At 46.8% G+C, this 19,292-nt stretch overlaps 1 protein-coding gene across 2 annotated transcripts in view; it reads left to right on the forward strand.

The window, feature by feature from the left end:
* The first annotated feature begins 25 nt into the window (after positions 1–25).
* LOC136380484 (zinc finger protein 382-like) overlaps positions 26–19,292 on the forward strand; it is a 41,995-nt gene continuing 22,728 nt past the window's right edge. For both annotated transcript variants that reach the window (XM_066348288.1, XM_066348293.1), the window contains exon 1: positions 26–457. The gene's annotated coding sequence lies outside the window, so the exon portion shown is untranslated. The remainder of the gene's footprint in view (positions 458–19,292) is intronic.

Below are 19,292 nucleotides of genomic sequence, written 5' to 3' on the forward strand. Positions count from 1 at the left end.
GAGCCCGGCCTCAGTCCCGGATGGAATCTGCTGGTATGGGTCCGTCTGACACTTTTCCGACTGTGAACTACATTTCCCAGAAGTTTCAGTGGCTCGAGTCTTAGAACTCCAGTTGACACTCTGTGTTACACTACCTCTGGGAAAGGCAGTGGTGTGCCCTCAATTTTATAAGTTCAACTAAGCACGACGGGCTGACTGCACGCAGGAGCCACAGCGCCAGGCTACGCCAGAAGCGCCGAAAAGCTCCAGCGCGCGATTCTGCGCTTTGTAGGCCGAGCTCAGTCCCCGCGCCACCTAGTTTATCGCCAGGGCTTCGCTGAACTACAGTTCCCAGAGGGTGCCCCGCCTGACGCTCCTCCCCGTCGGGAGTGGAATCTGAGCAGAGCTGTACTGGACCCAGGGACCGGACTCTCAGTGGTTCTACACCGTCCCTGGCGCGATTCAAGGGAGACCGAAGGTAAAAAGTACCGAGGCGAGGACGGTGATTGAGTAGTAAGTCTGTTTAGGCGGAACGGGCTGAGAAGGGGTGATTGTGAAATTGTGAATGTGTGTCCTAATGATGTGTTTGTGATTTTGTGTGTGATACTGTGTGTGCGGGAGATGAGGAGCTTTGGTGGGGCCCTGTTGTATGATTGTTCATGTTTTACGGTGTGTAACGCTGTGTGCAGGTGGGGGTTACCCGTGACTGTGTCCCTGTGGTGGGTGTATGATTGTGACTCTGTGACCGTGTATTCCTCGTTGTGTGCAGGTATAGAGAGCTTTGTGGCTGTTCTGTGACTGAGGCCCAGAGGCATTGAACTCAGCAGCACTCTGTGAGGAGGGGAGAGAGTTTGTTACGGAATGTGTTAACTTCGTATCTAAGAATGGACTTGTGGCTGTGTAGCAGTGTGTGTGTGGATTTGGGAGATTATTTGGGTTGCTGACTGTGTCACCTAGTCATATGTGGTAGTACATTATGGCTGTGCCCCTGGATGTTACACTCGCCGGGTAAAACAGACACTGGAGACGTTTGGAGAGTTTCAGACAAATTTTTATGGCCAAGAGAAAAAGAGAACAAAACAAAAAAATAAACCTGCGCAGGGGTGGACCCTCAAGTGGTAGTCACAAGGGCCACCCCTAGCGCCTACAATCTAGGGGTTTTTATAGCGTAGCAAGCAAGCAGTTCATACAGAAGCAAATTTGGCATTTAGCAATTGGCTCCTCCAAATCAAATTTTAGTCATGTGCCTTAGTAACCAGTCATACAGTTGAAAGCCCCCAGCTGGAAATGTCCCTATCTATCCCTTAGGCTGTGGTCACATTAACTATCTTAGGAGTTTTTACGACTTCCGTATCTCAAGGACTCATCAGCTCCTAGTCATCCTGGGAGTCTATCGACTTCCCTATCTCTAGGACTCATCTGTCTTATTCATCCTGGGTGTCTGGTCTCATCTATTCCGGGAATGTGCTGTGCTTACTGGACCAGTTCTTTTTAAGTTATTTTCCCAAGCCTATTAATGTATTTTATAGTTTTTATTCGAATGTCACATTTCCTCCTCTTCTTTGTCCTAGTTAAATCCTTAACTATAACGAAGATTCTTCGGCTGCACTAAGACGTTGGTACGGCTGAGATAAAACCATTATTTTAACTGTTTCTATTCTTTCTTTGATAAAAGCAAATAACTTGTTAAGGATTACGGGTCCAATAATGAGGGCCAACAACAGTATTAACAATGGTCCTGCTAGTGTAGTTATCAATGTAGTTAGCCAAGGTGACAGTTTGAATATAGAGGTGAACCAATCTAAATTGTCATTATTTTGCTGAATATGCTCTGCTAATTGTTTTATCTTATCTATTTTATCCTGGATTTCATTGCTGTTATCAGTTAAATTAAAACAACACATCCCTTTCACTTTTTCACAACCCTGGTGGTGAAATAATAATAGATAATCAATAGCTGCCCGATTATCTAAAATAGCTTGACGTAATTGCTGCTGTTCATTATTTAAAAGAGTCAATGCTTGAGACGTTTCGTTGATGCTTTTAGCTAAGTTACAAGCTAAATGCTGGATTTGTCTATGATTGTAAGCACCCCATACCAGATTCCCTACAACACTTAAAATTATGGCATATCCTTCAGCTTCTGACAATAATCGTACTTCATCATGACATTTAGGTCCTACAGGGAGGGAGGCAGCACGCCTGCTGCGAAGAGTAGTATTGTGCTCTAGAAGTAACAAATCATTCTTGTTAGGTAAGAAAGTAGCAATCCTAGATAAACAACAAGTGGTGTCAGTAAGATTAGGGGGAATATAATTATACGTCATAGAATTACAGGTAAAAAACCATCCAGTAGGCAAGGTAACATAGCCATAAATGGAAGGGTATTTGATAGTATTATTACAGGGTAAAAAACCAGGGATTGTCTTACAATTTTTACTACAATTAACAAAAAGAACACAAGTATCATTGGGTACAATAATGCTATGGGGAGTATGAATCTGTAAGGCATGGCTTGGCAACTGATAAGAAGCTTTTCCCCAGTTTGCTAAATCTAGATAAGTTACAGTCTTATTGGGGATACTGGAGAAGAAAGTTAAATTCCTTATATCAGCTGCCGGTTTACATACCGGGCGTAGACATTTTCCTAGCATGAAATGAGTATGACTATCCTGTTCAAGGCAAAACGATGAGACATTTAGGGTGCGTGCTAAAGCCACCCATAAATTCTCTGGATGATTCAGGGTTTCTTGGAAAGCTGGTACTGGTTTAATACTGAACAACATACAAAAGAAAACTATTGCTACGATTCGGGTAAGAACCGCACTTTTAAGGGATTGTGGGGATCTGCTTCGACTCTCCATTTTGCTTCCTTCAAGCTCGGTTCTTGAGCTAACTTTACATGCGATAGATGAATCCAGTAAGGTTTTTCAGCTATCCTCACAGCCGTGGGCGTGCTGAACAGTACCTGGAACGGTCCTTGCCACCGAGCGTCAAGGTTCCCGCGACGGTGGTTAAGAATCCATACCCATTGTCCTGGCTCCGGTGGAGTTGGCAGTGGAAGTCCTTTGAGTTGGTCCTTCTGCTGGTCTCTAAGCGCCCGTACTTCTGCACGTATCAGTTGTAATGCCTGTAAGGACTTTAGAAAACTTTGATTAGAACCCTCAATTTCTTCCCTTGTTATTTGTGGAACCAAAGGAGTTGGTTGCCCATACATTAACTCATAAGGAGTCCATTTTCCTGTATAAGGTGTATTTCGAACCCTATATAATGCAAAAGGGAGTAGCTCTACCCAATTTTCGCCAGTCTCCTCTCTTAACTTAATTATAGTCTCTTTAAGGGTCCTATTCATCCTCTCGACTTGCCCTGAACTTTGAGGCCGATAAATGCAGTGTAATTTCCAATTGATCCCTAATCTTTTTGCCAATTCCTGTGATATTTTGGACACAAAAGCAGGTCCATTATCTGACCCTACAGCAATGGGAATGCCATATCGTGGAATGATTTCTCTTAAAAGTATTTTACAAACTGTTGAAGCAGTTTCTCCTTTTGTAGGAAAAGCCTCAGTCCATCCAGTAAAGGTGTCTATTAGAACAAGCAAATATTTGTAGCCTAATTTCCCTGGAGTCATTTCGGTAAAGTCTACTTCCCACAGTTCTCCAGGAGCTTTTCCTCGGTGCCTGATGAGAGGAGGTAATTTCTTATTGACAGCATTTACTTTGGCGCAGGCCTGACACCTAGACACAACAGAGTGTATGATATCTCTGATTTCCGCTCCCTCATAATATTTTCTTACTAGATGTTCTAGTTTTTGTTGTCCTAAGTGGGAGCTGCTATGTATTTCTTGAATTATTTGTCTTAACACTCCTTGTGGTAGGTATATTCTGCTGTCTGGTAATTCTATCCATCCCTGTTTACTTTTCTTACCCCCTAGTTGCTTACCTTTCTCTTCTTCTTTTGGCTCATACCTCGGTTCTATTTGTAAAGTAGGGGGTGGGATGAGTAGCAGTTGGTTAGTGTGTTCCTCCTCTTCTGCTGCATTCCGTGCCGCTCGATCAGCAAAGTGGTTTCCTTTTACTATAGGGGAATCCCCCTTTTGATGTCCTTTGCAATGTATTATTGCCACCTTTTTAGGCAACCAAATGGCTTCTAATAGAGCTAAAATTTCATCCTTATTTTTAATTTCTTTTCCTGCAGTTGTCAACAACCCACGCTCCCGGTAGATGGCGCCATGTACATGGGCAGTGGCAAAGGCATATCTACTGTCTGTATAGATGTTGGCACTTTTCCCTTCAGCAATTCTAAGGGCCTGTGTGAGTCCGATAAGCTCAGCCCGTTGTGCAGATGTGCCTTTAGGCAGTGCCTTTTTCCATAACACAGTATCTTGAGTGGTCACCGCAGTTCCAGCATACCTTTGCCCATCCCGAACATAGCTACTTCCATCTGTGAACAGGGTTAAATCTGCCTTCTCATAGGCCTGATCCCGTAGATCTGGTCTGGCTCCTGTAATGGTATCTAATACTTGTCTACAGTCATGGATCACCGATGAGTCTGGCAACGGGAGCAATGTAGCAGGATTCAAGGCCGTTGTTTTCAAAAATTGTATTGCGGGGGGGTTCAGCAACTGTGCCTGATACTGTGTTAGTCGGGCATTCGAGATCCACCTATCCGGGGGAGCCCGCAGCACTTGTTCTAAATAGTGCTCTCCAATGACCTGAATGTCTTGACCCAGAGTCAGTTTACTGGCCTCCTTAACAAGGATGGAGGTAGCAGCAAGTGCTCTCAAACAATTGGGCCATCCTGATGACACAGGATCTAGTCTTCTGGACAGATAGGCTACTGGTCTTTTCCAAGGTCCCAGTTCTTGACAGAGGACCCCTAGAGCAATGCCCTTCTTCTCAGTCACAAATAGTTGAAAAGACTTAGACAAGTCTGGCAGGGTTAATGCCGGGGCTGCAACTAGGGCCTCCTTAAGTTTTTGAAAAGACTCTCGTGCCTCCTCTGTCCATACAAATTGTTCCTCTTTTCCCCGTGTTAACTCATGCAAAGGTTTGGCCAGCTCTGCAAATCCCAGTATCCAAAGTCTGCAATATCCCACAGCACCTAAAAATTCTCGTACTTGCCTCTTACTTACAGGCTCAGGAATCTGTAATATAGTCTGAATTCTTTGGCTAGACAAACTACGTTGTCCTCCCCTCAAGTCATACCCCAAGTAACTCACGGTTTGGGTGACAATTTGGGCCTTCTTAGCAGATACTCGATAGCCCATCCGTTGCAATTCTTGGAGTAGTTCTAACGTAGCTTCTTGGCAACTCTCCTGGTTTGGGGCTGCGATAAGGAGATCGTCCACATACTGCAGCAGTACAATTGAAGAGTGGCCGGCTCGAAACTCCTGTAAGTCTTTGCACAAAGCCTCATTAAATATGGTTGGGGAATTCTTAAAACCCTGAGGGAGCCTGGTCCAAGTGTATTGGCCTGAAAGTCCATTCTCAGGATCATTCCACTCAAAGGCAAACATTTCCTGACTTTGCTTTGCTAATGGAATGCAAAAGAAGGCATCTTTCAAATCCAATACTGAATAGAAAACATGAGTCGGTGGCAATGAACTTAATAGGGTATAGGGGTTTGGCACAGTAGGATGTATGGTCTCTACCCGAGCATTCACTTCACGCAGGTCCTGCACTGGGCGATAGTCCTGAGTTCCAGGCTTTTGTACTGGCAGCAGAGGAGTGTTCCAGGCAGATTGGCATTCCCGGAGAATCCCAGCTTCTAATAAGCGCCTCAAGTGCTGTGCTATACCCTGTTTAGCCCGAGCAGGCACAGGATACTGTCTGATGCGTACTGGGCTGGCATCGCTCCGCAACAGCACTACTACAGGCGGCTGATGTATTGCCAATCCCGGAGGATTGTTTTCTGCCCAAACTCCAGGAACCTGCTGCTTTACTTCCTCGGGGATGCCCGTAAACCCGCTCTTACCTTCCGGGAGGGAGGCAATCAGGTATTCTTCTGATATTGGCACAGTCACTAATACCTTGCCTTCTGCATTCTTCTCCTGGTTGAAGGTTATTGTTGCTTGAAATTTTTGCAACAAATCTCGTCCCAACAGCGGGTAAGGGCAGTCTGGAATAATCAGGAATGAATGAGTAATAGTCCCTCGCGCCAGGTCTGTAATCCGTGCAGTGGCTCGAGGATATGAGACAGCTTTGCCAGTGACCCCTATTACCTTTGTGGATTCCTTTTGTAATGTCCCAAGTGGTCTCTTTAGGACGGAATAAGTGGCCCCCGTGTCAACTAGGAAGGTAGTTGGTTTCCCCTCAATTGACAGTGTGACCATAGGCTCCTGGGGGCCAACAGAAATGGAGCCTTGGCCCCGTCAATCTAATTGGAGCAAAACTTGTGAGCCTTGTTCCTGATTTACGGCCTGTAGCTTAGGGCAATCCTTCTTCCAGTGACCTTTCTCTTTGCAATAAGCACACTGGTCTCTATCTAGTTGCTTCTGCGGGAAAGTTCCCTTCTTTCCCTTAAAGGGCTGCTGTTTCCCTTTTTGTCCTTTTGATTGCTGTGCCAAGAGTAGTTTTACAGCTGTTCTCCCTAACTCAGGGTCATCACGATTGACAAAGACTCTCTGTGCTATTTCTAATAATTCACTCCTATTCTTTCCCTCAAATCCTTCTATTTTCTGGAGCTTCTTTCTAATGTCTGGGGCTGCCTGAGTGACAAAGGTTATGTTTATTAGCTTGCGATTTTCCTCTGCCTCAGGATCAATAGGGGTATAAACCCGGTAGGCCTCCATTAGCCGCTCTAAATATGCAGCAGGGGACTCATCCTTCCCCTGAGTTACCTCACCTACCTTACTAAAGTTGGTTGGTTTCTTAGCAGCTGCCCTTATTCCCCTTAATAGAGCCTGGCGATATTGGGTAAGCGATTCCCTATCCCTGTCATTGTTTGGATCCCAACTGGGGGGGCTCCTGGGGAGCGTCCTCTCTAGTTCCCTTTCAGTGCCCCCCTCTTCCCTAAATACTCTTTCAGCTTCTTGGCTGATGCGGGTTCTTTCTTCCGTTGTGAACAAAGAGTGCAAAAGCTGCTGGCAATCATCCCAAGTTGGTTGATGGGTCCTGAAAACAGTCTCAAGCAAAGAAATTAACCCCTGAGGTTTCTCTGAAAATGACGGGGTCTGATGTTTCCAATTATAAATGTCACTAGTAGAAAAAGGAATATAAATCATTCGGGATGGTGCATGTGATCCTTCATCTAGTGGGGGCAACACCTCCCTAAGAGGTAACATTGGGGCACCTCCGGCAAAGGAAGGTTGAGCATAAGGGGTTCCCCCCCGGGTGTGGGGAGGACTCTGGACATTCTCGGGCACAGTTGAATCTGGCTCCCTAGGCTTCTGATAAGGGGGAGGATAATTTACAGGGTCTGCTATATCCTCAGTAACATCAGAAAGGACCGGATACGATTTGGGAGGCTCTTTTTCAGGTGCAGGTGGAGCGGAGGGAGGGCGAGGCTTAATGTCCGCAGCGCTCACACAAATAGCTCTCTTAATCTTTTGATTTGCTTTTATGCACCTCTTAATGTACCCAGGTTTGTCTGTAGCTATATCTATCCAAACATCTATATACACATATTGGTCTGGGTGAGGCACCTGATATATAATGGCTCTTACTGCAAAAACTATGGGTAGATCAAAGGTTCCTTCAGATGGCCATCCAACCTTAAGAGATGGCCACTCTACTTGGCTTAAGGTCCGGAGAGTTTCTCGATCGGGTGGAGGTCCCCCATAACCCTGAGCTCTCTTCTGAAAATCAGAGAAGTTACTTAAAATGCAATCAAGAGGGGATTTAAGAGTAGATTCTTGCTGTCCCATCTCGCGGTGCTTGTTCTTCTCAGCCAGGTATGCTTCTAGTCCTACAAAGACAACACACAGGATTCCCCACCCTATAAGCAGGGTGATCTAGATGGATGAGCGTTGATCACACTGTACTGGCAAACAAATTAACACCAAACACAACAATGCAATACACAAAATTTCCCACACAGTCATTCAGGCTAAACAAACAACCAGACAGCAGCGCGGCGCGGCGCGAGTGAGCTCACTACTTCGAAACGATCGATCGATTTCAGACAGAAACAGAAACCTCGGCCGGCAGCGTCCTGCCCTTTGGCCCGAGTGTCTGGGCGGGTCACTGACAGCGTCCTGTCTGCCACCACAGACTGTAAGTGCTCCGGAGCCAGATTGCAAAAACAAGAAATTCTACAACAAAATACTCACCAGCTCAAACACAAACAGCTGTTCCGCCTGTCCCCAGTCAAGATTCCCGTAATGGGCAATCCCGGACGAGCCCCCATAAAATGTTACACTCGCCGGGTAAAACAGACACTGGAGACGTTTGGAGAGTTTCAGACAAATTTTTATGGCCAAGAGAAAAAGAGAACAAAACAAAAAAATAAACCTGCGCAGGGGTGGACCCTCAAGTGGTAGTCACAAGGGCCACCCCTAGCGCCTACAATCTAGGGGTTTTTATAGCGTAGCAAGCAAGCAGTTCATACAGAAGCAAATTTGGCATTTAGCAATTGGCTCCTCCAAATCAAATTTTAGTCATGTGCCTTAGTAACCAGTCATACAGTTGAAAGCCCCCAGCTGGAAATGTCCCTATCTATCCCTTAGGCTGTGGTCACATTAACTATCTTAGGAGTTTTTACGACTTCCGTATCTCAAGGACTCATCAGCTCCTAGTCATCCTGGGAGTCTATCGACTTCCCTATCTCTAGGACTCATCTGTCTTATTCATCCTGGGTGTCTGGTCTCATCTATTCCGGGAATGTGCTGTGCTTACTGGACCAGTTCTTTTTAAGTTATTTTCCCAAGCCTATTAATGTATTTTATAGTTTTTATTCGAATGTCACACTGGACAGTAAAGACTATGACACTGAGGTTGAGTTGGAAGCCCTAGTCTCCTCTGAAGGGAAGGAGAGGATCCCAGCTCCTAGAAAGGTCTGTTGTCTCGCTCCCCATCTCCATCTTCAGTTAGGTTTATAGAGGAGGAAGTAAGTCGTGTTTAAGGTGCCTTGGTATTTTCTCTTTGTTTCCAAAATACTTGATTTTTTCAGGACATGATTTTCTTTCTTTCTTGGCAAATGCCTCACAAAGACCCATAAGTGAACTGGAACCTACTATTTCTCTTTGGAAGTATTTCTTTTGCATTCCCTACATTTCTCTTATTAATATGGCAAATGATTCAGGTTATCTTGTGTGCTGAGTATTTTGGTTTTACATGTATACTCAAATACAGTATAAATATGTAGGTACATATACACATTTCTGTATATACATATACATATATCTTTCATATTTTCATTTAAGTGATACTGTAACTTCCCACTTAATTAAAAGATATTTGAGAATATTTTAATATTAAATACTGTTAGTTGTTGTGTCATGTGTCCCTAACTGAATATCTATTGGGTTGCCATTGGTTAATAAGAATATATAGGTTTCAAGTGTACATTTCTATGATACATGATTTTTTTTTTTTTTTTTAGATGAGAGGAGGGGAGAGAGTGAAGCAGATTGCCACATGCACTGACCAGGATCCACCCTGCAACCCTATCTGGGGCCGATGCTCCAGTACCAAACTATTTTTAGCACCTGAGGCTGACCTGCTGGGACCAACGGAGCTATCCTCAGCCCCTGGAGCCATGCTCAAACCATTCAAGCCACTGGCTATGGGAGGGGAAGAGGGAGAGAAAGGGGAGAGGGACTGGGGAAGAAGCAGATGGTTGCTTCTCCTGTGTGCTCTGACTGCAAATCAAACCTGGGATGTCCATATGCACTGCCATCACTCTATACACTGAGCCACCAGCCAGGGCCATGATACATGATCTTTATATTGCATTGTATGCCCACCATTTTTCAAAGTCAAATCATCTTCTGTCATCATATTTGATCCCCTTTACCCTTCACGGCCCCTCCATCCTCCCTTCCCTCAGGTAACCACAATACTATTGTCTGTGTCTGAGTTTTTGTGTTTCTTTTTCTTGTTTATTCATTTGTTGCTTTCCTTTTTATATCCCACATATTAGTGAAATCAGTGGTTCTGTTTTCTGTCTGACTTATTTTGCTTAGCATAATATTCTCAAGATCCATCCACGTTGTTGCAAAAGGCAGCATTCATTTTTTCTTACAGCTGAGTTGTATTCCATTGTACAGGGGTGGGTAAAAGTAGGTTTACAGTTGTGGGTACAGAAAACAGTTAATAAAGCTATTGGAATCATAACCTGCTTTTCACAACTATAAACCTACTTTTGCCTCACCCTATATATGTACCCATCGGTGTCAAGGTGTCCCTTGGGAGGTAAGGCGGTGCCAAGGGAAAAGAATGCATGAGGAGTCGACATGGGGGAGAGAAAGTTACAGAAGCTGCTATGCACTTTATTTCCCAAGGCCAGTTTTATACCATGCAGAAGAATTCACACATGCGCAACCCCCCTCTTCTGCTGAAATCAACTACAGATAAGGCAGCAAGTTATAACTGTGGGAGCACTGTGCATGCACTCTCACTTCCGGGTCATGTCCTTTGGCATAGCTACTGCGCAGGCGTTCTGAGCTCTAGCTCATACCTGGGCTCTCACACTCCACCCCCCCACCTCCCAGAATTCGGAGCACCTGACCTCCTTCATGGCACTCCCTTGAGCCCAGAGGTTACAAAAGCAGTCGATGGGACAACAGGCTACTACTAGTCCCCCTGCTATGCCTGCTAAAATAAGCAAGGCCTATCTCTAGGGTGTTCCCAGGCTCATGCACCAGTGGGAGAGAGGGTCTTCTGACAGGGTCCAGATGGCTGACACTTCAGCATCTATCTCTTGCAAAGCCTCTCAGATATGCTATTATCAGGGATATACACACAACAATCCACATGTACCAGGGCACAAGTACTGCCCTGTGCTGCAATAAGCAAATCTAAGGCCATGCGATTCTCTGCAAGACTACCTTCCGCATCTGGGTAGTCTCATCAAGGAGGAGACTCGGGGAGAGGAGAGTGACATTCAAGGCTTGGACTATGTGTTGGGCCAATGCCTCAACCTGCGATTTTACATCAATAGTGCTACCCCTGCCCTTACAAAAGGAGCCAGAGGGTAAAACTGCCAGGCAGCTGTCTTCTCCCTATGCCAGCAGTGATACACAGTGTTCCAATTCTGGGGTTTCTGTGGCAATGTGTACCACCGTGCCATAGATAAACAGGCGATCCCAAGTACAGCAGCCAGTCCAGTGAGGCAGCAGGTAGGGCCAGCCATACTTGCCACAGACCCACAACCCATCTGGCAGAAAATCTGTAGGCTTCGTACCCACAAGCTTTCTCTGACCCCACCAGTGATCTGTGGTGGGAGACACCATCAGGTTGGCATACAAGTCTGTGGGCAGCCAGCCCACAAAATGGTTGGGCACACTGTTACTGTGCTGCTGTATACAAAAAGGGGCTCTGCAAAAGCTCCACATGAATGCCTGCCACCCACCCCCAATCATTATACGCAGCTTTCCCCAGCAAAGGTGGTTCATTGTGGTGAGAGTTCTGGAGAAGTGTCTCAATAGTCCATTGACACACGTCCTACTCCAGACTTGTGCAGTTGGTGTTCCAGGCGTGCAACTCAGTCCAGTTTTGGAGGGAGGCAGAGGCGGTACACCAGGAAGCCCTCCTGCCGTCTCTGCAGGCAGCTTGGTGCAAACCCAACAGTGGGACTTGCACCTGCACAAAAGTGTGGGCCCGTGACATGAGACTGTTGCCAGCAGTCAACCTGGATGACATGACAGAGCAGAAAGTGAAACCATCATAGGCAAGTCCCGTCCCTCAGGGAGAATGCAAGCCACCACCTCGTCCTGTGAGATAATGATGGCTGGTATCAAAAGGTTTCTGGGCCTGACCTGTGGTGGCACAGTGGATAAAGCGTCGACCTGGAATGCTGAGGTTGCCGGTTCAAAACCCTGGGCTTGCCTGTCCAAGGCACATATGGGAGTTGATGCTTCCTGCTCCTCCCCCTGTTCTCTCTCTATCTCTCTCTATCTCTCTCTCTCTCTCTCATAAAAATGAATAAATAAAATCTAAAAAAAAAAAAAAAAAAGGTTTCTGGGTTGGTGATAGCAGACTGTACACCTGCAGTCGAGGGAAGGGGGCCCTCACTAAGAGCTACTGTGTACAAGGGCATGGGCCATAGTCTTTTTTTTTTTTTAGATTTTTTATTTATTCATTTTAGAGAGAGGGGGCAGAGACAGACAGACAGACAGAAGGGGGAGGAGCAGAAAACATCAACTCCCACATGTGCCTTGACCAGGGAAGCCCGGGGTTTTGAACCAGCATTCCAGGTTGACGCTTTACCCACTGCACCACCGCAGGTCAGGCTGGACCACAGTCTTAACAGCAACCGGCAACCGCGCCTCTCAGAGGGAGGAGGGAGCTGTAGTAGGCAAAGTTGCTTGCACCTCCACCGGCCACTTGGTGAGGGAGGATGTGAGGGTCAAGCCTTTCTCTAGGCCTGCTTCCCAGGGTTCCAGTAACACTACCCATGGAGACCCCTCTGCCTCTAGTTTCCATGGCCAGCTCTATTTTTCCTCCCACCCCTGGGCCACCTGGATGGAGCTGGTAGCACGAGGTCTCCATCCTGTACCTGTATATGCAGGTGCATGGATCCAGAAGGGCTCACCTTAAGGCGACGAGTTGCCCCTTCTAGCACCTGATCCAGAAGCCTCTTTCCTGTTTGGCCAGCAGCTCATTCAGCAGCTGCCCCACAATGGGAAGTGCCGCTTCCACTGCTTTCCTGAGGGCACCAGTGCTTTCAGCTTCTCCTTCAACAGCCTGTTGAAACGTTCGATCATGCCAGCAACTTGAGGGTGAAATGCACCTGCAACTGCCAGCGCACGTCATTGTCCTTAGCCCACCTCTGGGTAGGTTGCCCAATAAAAGGGGTCCCTCGGTCACTAGCAACTGCTAGTGGGCAGCCAGAGGCCACTGAAAGGCCCTCTAAAGCCTGTATGGTGTGCTCCTGATCAGCCCTAGCTACCAGGGTAGGCCTATCCCAGGTCGGTGGCAGTATCTACTACTGTGCAGACATACCGAACTCCCTGGTCTTCTGGCACAGGGCCTATGTAATCTACCGGTCATGATTGCAGTGGCTTATCCCCCCTAGGTATCTGTCCTGGGGTGGTAGCCATGCACTTCCTCTATGGGTACTGCTGTGCACACCATGGGCACTGCCTCACGGCCTCTTTGGCCTCTGCCCGGGACACAGCTAGTACCCAGCACTACACAGCAAGGTCCATTGTACAAGTCCCCACATGCCCCAGCTTCTTGTGCAACCACACTGTGATCACAGCTGGCTCTGAGGTCTGCATGGTCGCTTGAACCCCTGCCAAGACATCTGCAGCATCATTACCAGGGGCCTGCAAGGATCTATGCCCAGAAACATGGTAAATCATGGCTCCCTCCTATAAGCCACGCTTCCACAGGTCCTGCCACATCTCTTTTCCTCACAAAGGGTGGTGGCCAATAAGCCAATCCTGAGCAGCCCAACAGGGCAACCATAGTGTCAGGCCACGGTACACAGCCCAGCTGTGTGCAGATGTGCAGATGTCCTGTTTCTCCCGTCAGGACCAGCCACATTGCTCGTAGCTCGGGCCATTGACTGGATTGTTCTGCGCCTATCTCAAATGAAAAGGTCTCTGTTTGAGGCAGCAAGGCAACAGTTGTCCACGTTGGTGGCTGCCCCTTTCAGGAGCCATCTGTGTACCATGCTTCTGTGGGAGGAGGCAGCTTCCCTTCTTGGTACGAATTCTCCTGCACTTCATTTAAGACCAGTTCTATCCTGTTTGTCTGTTACAAACTGATCAGTCCCAGCACAGAGCGGAGCTCCTGCATCAGGGGACTAGACAAGAAGTAGGCCTGTTGTTCCAGATATGCACCCCACCTGGTCAAGGTAGGAGTCTGTGCTACCCCTCTTCAAGGGCATGTAGCCCAAGAATGAAGCCAGCCTTTGACCAGATACATGGTCTGCACTGTGACTGGCTGTGGCCCTATGATCCTCTCACGCCAGCAAGGCAGCATATGTCACTGCCAACTGCTTCTCAGTAAGGGAATACCATACAGCAGCTCCCTCCTAATCCTGGGACCAAAAGAAAGCTAGTGAGCATCTTCCAACCACTCTGCTTTTGCCAAAGACTCCTCAATTTGGACCATTAGCAGGAATGGCAGGGCTGGGTCTACTACCTATAATGTCTGGGCTTGTGCCACTGCCTGTTTGGTGGCATTAAAGGCATGCTGTGCTTCAGGGGTCTAGCCCTGGGGCTCACCCTTCCAGGTCAACCGATACAAAGGTTTGACCAACAAGGCCAAGTGGGGTATGAAGGTTCGCCAGAACCCTAGCAGGCCCACATAGATCTGCAACTGTTTCACAGTTTCCGGTCAGGAATATGCTTGGATTTTGTCAATCACTTCCTCAGGCATAACCTTTGTCTTACTTGACCAAACAACACCCAAGAACTTGACAAAGTAACCAGGTCCCCGGACCTTGTCCTCATTGACAGCCTACCTCCAGCCCATCAGAGCCTGTAGAAGACCTTGGGCTGCTGTTTCAAGATCTGCTAGAGAATCAGAGGTTAGCATGATGTCATCAATGTAATGGAACAATTGCACCATCTCAGGGTCATTCTATGTGGCCAAATCTTGGGCCACCAGTCCATGACACAGAGTAGGGCTATGCAAATATCCCTGTAGCAATACTTGAAGTGTCCATTGCCAGCCTTCCAACATGAAGGCAAACTGCTCTTGCCTAGCAGCATCCATGTCAATAGAAAAGAAAGCATTAGCTAAGTCAACTACATAGTGGTATCGGCCCAGTTCCACTGACAACCGATCCATCAGCTCCATGATGTCCAGGGCAGCAGCATGCAAAGGTGGGGTGACCTTGTTCAGCTCTCAGTAGTCCACTGTCACATGCTAGGAACCATCAGGCTTCCAGACAGGTTACACAGGGGAGTTGTACAGGCTGTGTGTCAGCCAATTGATCCCAGCTTCCTCCACCTTTCAAATGGTCCAGCCATTTTCCTCAGGTTCCCCTGGAAGGTGATACTGCCTCACTGACAGAACTCTGGTCACCTGGAGAAGGCACAGGGGAGCATGGTGGGGATGCATTCTCACCACCGTCTTTACCACTGGTACCTGCAACTGTATTCTCCCTGGGTGGTGCTTATAGCCAGTCCGGCTAGCACATCCACCCCAGGATGTATTCTGCAATACAGGATATCCCCATGTACTTCCAAATGTATAAGACACTCTCATGTATAAGATGCACTTTAATTTTGGAGCCTGAAATTTGGGGAAAAAAATATATTACATGAAGTTATTGAACTCAAGTTTTACACATCATATAATTCATACAACTCTGCATCACTGTCAAAATTCCCATCCATTAGCTTGTTCTCATCTGTGTCTGATGATTAATCACTGTCTTCATATATTGCCTCGTTCTCAGTTCCATCTATGGCATTTGAAACGCCACACTTCTTAAATGACTTGACAACGATCTCAATCTTGATATTATCCCATGATCTTTTCACCCAGGTACAAACTTCTCCTATAGTTGGTTTCTTCACTCTTTCTGCTGGTGTCAAATTGTCCCCAGAAGACTTCATCTATTGGTTCCAATCGTCTCTCATGCAGCTTTGAAGGGTTTGTTAATGCTGACATCAAGTGGTTGGAGCTTGGATGTCAAGCCTCCAGGTATAATGGCAAGTTTTTTTTTTAATCTTTTTTTTTTCTTTTTTTCTTTATTCATTTTTAGAGAGGAGAGAGAGAGGGAGAGAGAGACACAGAGAGAGAGACGGGGGGAGGAGCTGGAAGCATCAACTCCCATATGTGCCTTCACCAGGCAAGCCCAGGGTTTCGAACCGGCGACCTCAGCATTTCTAGGTCGACGCGTTATCCACTGCGCCACCACAGGTCAGGCAAGTTTTGTTTTTTGCTCTGCAGCAATCTTCTTTGTGTTTTTTGTTATGTGTGCCCTGAACTGATCAAGCACCAATAGGGCAGGTTTGCGTAAGAGCCCACCTGGTCTCCTCCAAACTTTCTCAAATCAGATCTTCATCTCATCCTGATCCATCCAGCCCTTGCCATGAATGTGGACAATCACTCCTTGAGAAATGTCTTCTTTTGACATTGTTTTGCATTTGAAAATCAGCATAGGAGGCCGCTTGGTTCCATTGGCTCAAGCTAGAACAACTGTATAATGGCTCTTTTCATGTCCACTTGTCTTCACAGTTACAGTTTTCACTCCCTTCTTATCAACAGTTCTGTTACTTGGGGCATCAAATTGAAGGGGGACTTCATTCATATTTGCAATCTGTCCTAACTCAAACTGATGTGTCTTCCACATTGAATAACAAAACAATGAAATTCAAAGACCTTCGGCTCATAGCTTTCAGGCATCTTTTGGGCAAGTCTGGTGCGTGTACACGTTTAGTCCATTCCATTTCATGAACCTGAAGCACCAATTGTGTCCTCCTTTGAAATCAGTAACTTCTTTTTCATCAGCAATTCTTCTTGTCTAATGCTGAACCATCTTTGTGGACACAGGCATTTCAATTACCCTTTGCTCTTCAATCCATATCTTCAATTCCCACTCTAAATCAGGTCATTTTGCTGACTTGCCTCTTATGACCTTCTTGTGCCATGGCGTTTTCAATAGGGTTTCTTCTTTCTGTATCCAGTCTAGGATTGATTTCTCAGTTGGAGGAGGACCAAACTTACATTTGGCAGCACAATTTCCATTCACTTTTGCAAACTTGAATCACTTTTAACTTGAATTCAGCACTGTACGAAAATCTTTTCTGAACCATTTCTGGGCAGAACATGGCAAAATGTAACCTACCATAATATACCAGTAACAAGTGTGAAACAATGAGCGCAGATAACATGTGTGAAAAAGCAGAAAATGCAAGTAAAAAAATCTACAATGAGTGCAAAAACAAGTGCAAAAAAGCGGGAAATGCAAATAAAAAAATCTACAACCACTGTATAAGATAGTCAGTTTTTAGACTATGTTAGTAAAATAAGTTTTTTTTTTTTAATTTTTATTTATTCATTTTAGAGAGGAGAGGGAGAGAGAGAGAGAGAGGAGAGACAGAGAGAGTGAGGGGGGAGGAGCTGGAAGCATCAACTCCTGTATGTGCCTTGACCAGGCAAGCCCAGGGTTTTGAACCGGCGACCTCAGCATTTCCAGGTTGACGCTTTATCCACTGCGCCACCACAGGTCAGGCCAAATAAGTTTTTAAATTTTATTTTATTTTATTTTTTTACAGAAACAGAGAGAGAGTCAGAGTGAGGGATAGACAGGGACGGAGAGATGAGAAGCATCAATCATTAGTTTTTCGTTGCTCATTGCGACACCTTAGTTGTTCATTGATTGCTCTCTCATATGTGCCCCAACCATGGGCCTTCAGCGGACCACGTAACCCCTTGCTTGAGCCAGTGACCTTGGGTCCAAGCTGGTGAATTTTTGCTCAAACCAGATGAGCCCGCGCTCAAGCTGGTGACCTCGGGGTCTCAAACCTGGGTCTTCCTCATCCCAGTCTAACGCTCTATCCACTGCGCCACCGCCTAGTCAGATAAATAAGTTTTTAAATATGATATATATGTTTGCTCACTTATAGTTTGTATTGGGTGTGGGGGACAGGCTGTAAGTAGGCCGGGTCATTATAGCCTAAGGCTTAGTTTTAAGACTAAGCTTTTCCCCACACTCTTGACTAATTGCATGATGTGGGGTGGTGCACTCTCATGAGGAATCCTATTATGACTCAGATAAGTGACTTTGTATCAGAGACTTCCTTGTTTGTATATTGGTTTAAAGGTTTTGATTTCTACACTATAAAGTGGGGCAGACTGGGAGTTTGCTCTCTCGGTTCCTGAGATTAGCATTAGAGAAGAGAATAGAGAAAGGAGAGCAGAGAAAGGCCACGTGGAGGAGGCCAGCAGAAGCAGCCAAGATGGTGGAGTGCTAAAGGAGAAGCCAGTTTGTGCAGAGTTTGTGTAGAGAGAAGGAGATGGGGAACAGAGGTGAATAAGGTTGGTGAGGTGCAAACCTTTGATTCTAGGAAACTCGGATAAGTCAGTGGCTTTGGGAGCCCTGAATGGAAAGGAAAGTGTCTTCCCACTGTGTGTATTGCTTGCCCACCAGATGCAAGCTAGGATTAAAGCTGATGGTCCACCAGTTTTTGGCTCCATTGTTTCATTATCATCTGTCTGAATCTAATGTGAACCTGCATGGGCCAGGCAGCTGTGATGGTGGCCGCAGCTACTGGCTTTAAAGACCACAAATTTTTCATAGGAGAAAAAAGGTGCATCTTATACATGGGGAAATATGGTATAAACCTCGTATGCCCTAGGAGGCAGTCTGCCAATCCTCATAGTCATGGTGGTCTTAAGAACCTGTATCTGTCACCGCCCCCCCAGAGCTCTCTATGGTCACCAAGCCTCCCTGGAACAGTCACCAAGGGTCCCTGGAACAGGTCTGGGTTGCCAAAGATCAAAGTAGAGTCTGCGGCCCTGGCCGGTTGGCTCAGCGGTAGAGCGTCGGCCTGGCGTGCGGGGGACCCGGGTTCGATTCCCGGCCAGGGCACATAGGAGAAGCACCCATTTGCTTCTCCACCCCCACCCCTTCCTTCCTTTCTGTCTCTCTCTTCCCCTCACGCAGCAGAGGCTCCATTGGAGCAGAGATGGCCCGGGCGCTGGGGATGGCTCCTTGGCCTCTGCCCCAGGCGCTAGAGTGGTTCTGGTTGCGGCAGAGCGACGCCCCGGAGGGGCAGAGCATCGCCCCCTGGTGGGCAGAGCATTGCCCCTGGTGGGCGTGCCAGATGGATCCTGGTCGGGCGCATGCGGGAGTCTGTCTGACTGTCTCTCCCCGTTTCCAGCTTCAGAAAAATACACACACACACAAAAAAAGTAGAGTCTGCACCTGTGTCCACCAAGGCTAGGACATGCTGGATATTGCAAGGGCAGGAGGAGACCAATATATGGTTAATTCAATATGAGGCCTCCGGCCCTGGGCTCTTCAGCCCCCATCAGCTGTCAGACAGATAATTAGCTAGAGCTGGCTCACCACTTGTAAATTATGCCAGAGGGGACACCAGCCAATCTTCAGGAGCCCACTGTTGGTCCTGTGCATTGAGGCGGCACTCGCCCTCCCCTTCCCATCGCACAGCTGTAGGGAAGGTTCTTGCTAGCTTGCTTGTACCGGGGAAGACTGACCTTGGCAGCGCATACATACTGTGG

The sequence above is a fragment of the Saccopteryx leptura genome, chromosome 9 (assembly GCF_036850995.1).
Source record: "Saccopteryx leptura isolate mSacLep1 chromosome 9, mSacLep1_pri_phased_curated, whole genome shotgun sequence".
NCBI lineage: Eukaryota > Metazoa > Chordata > Mammalia > Chiroptera > Emballonuridae > Saccopteryx > Saccopteryx leptura.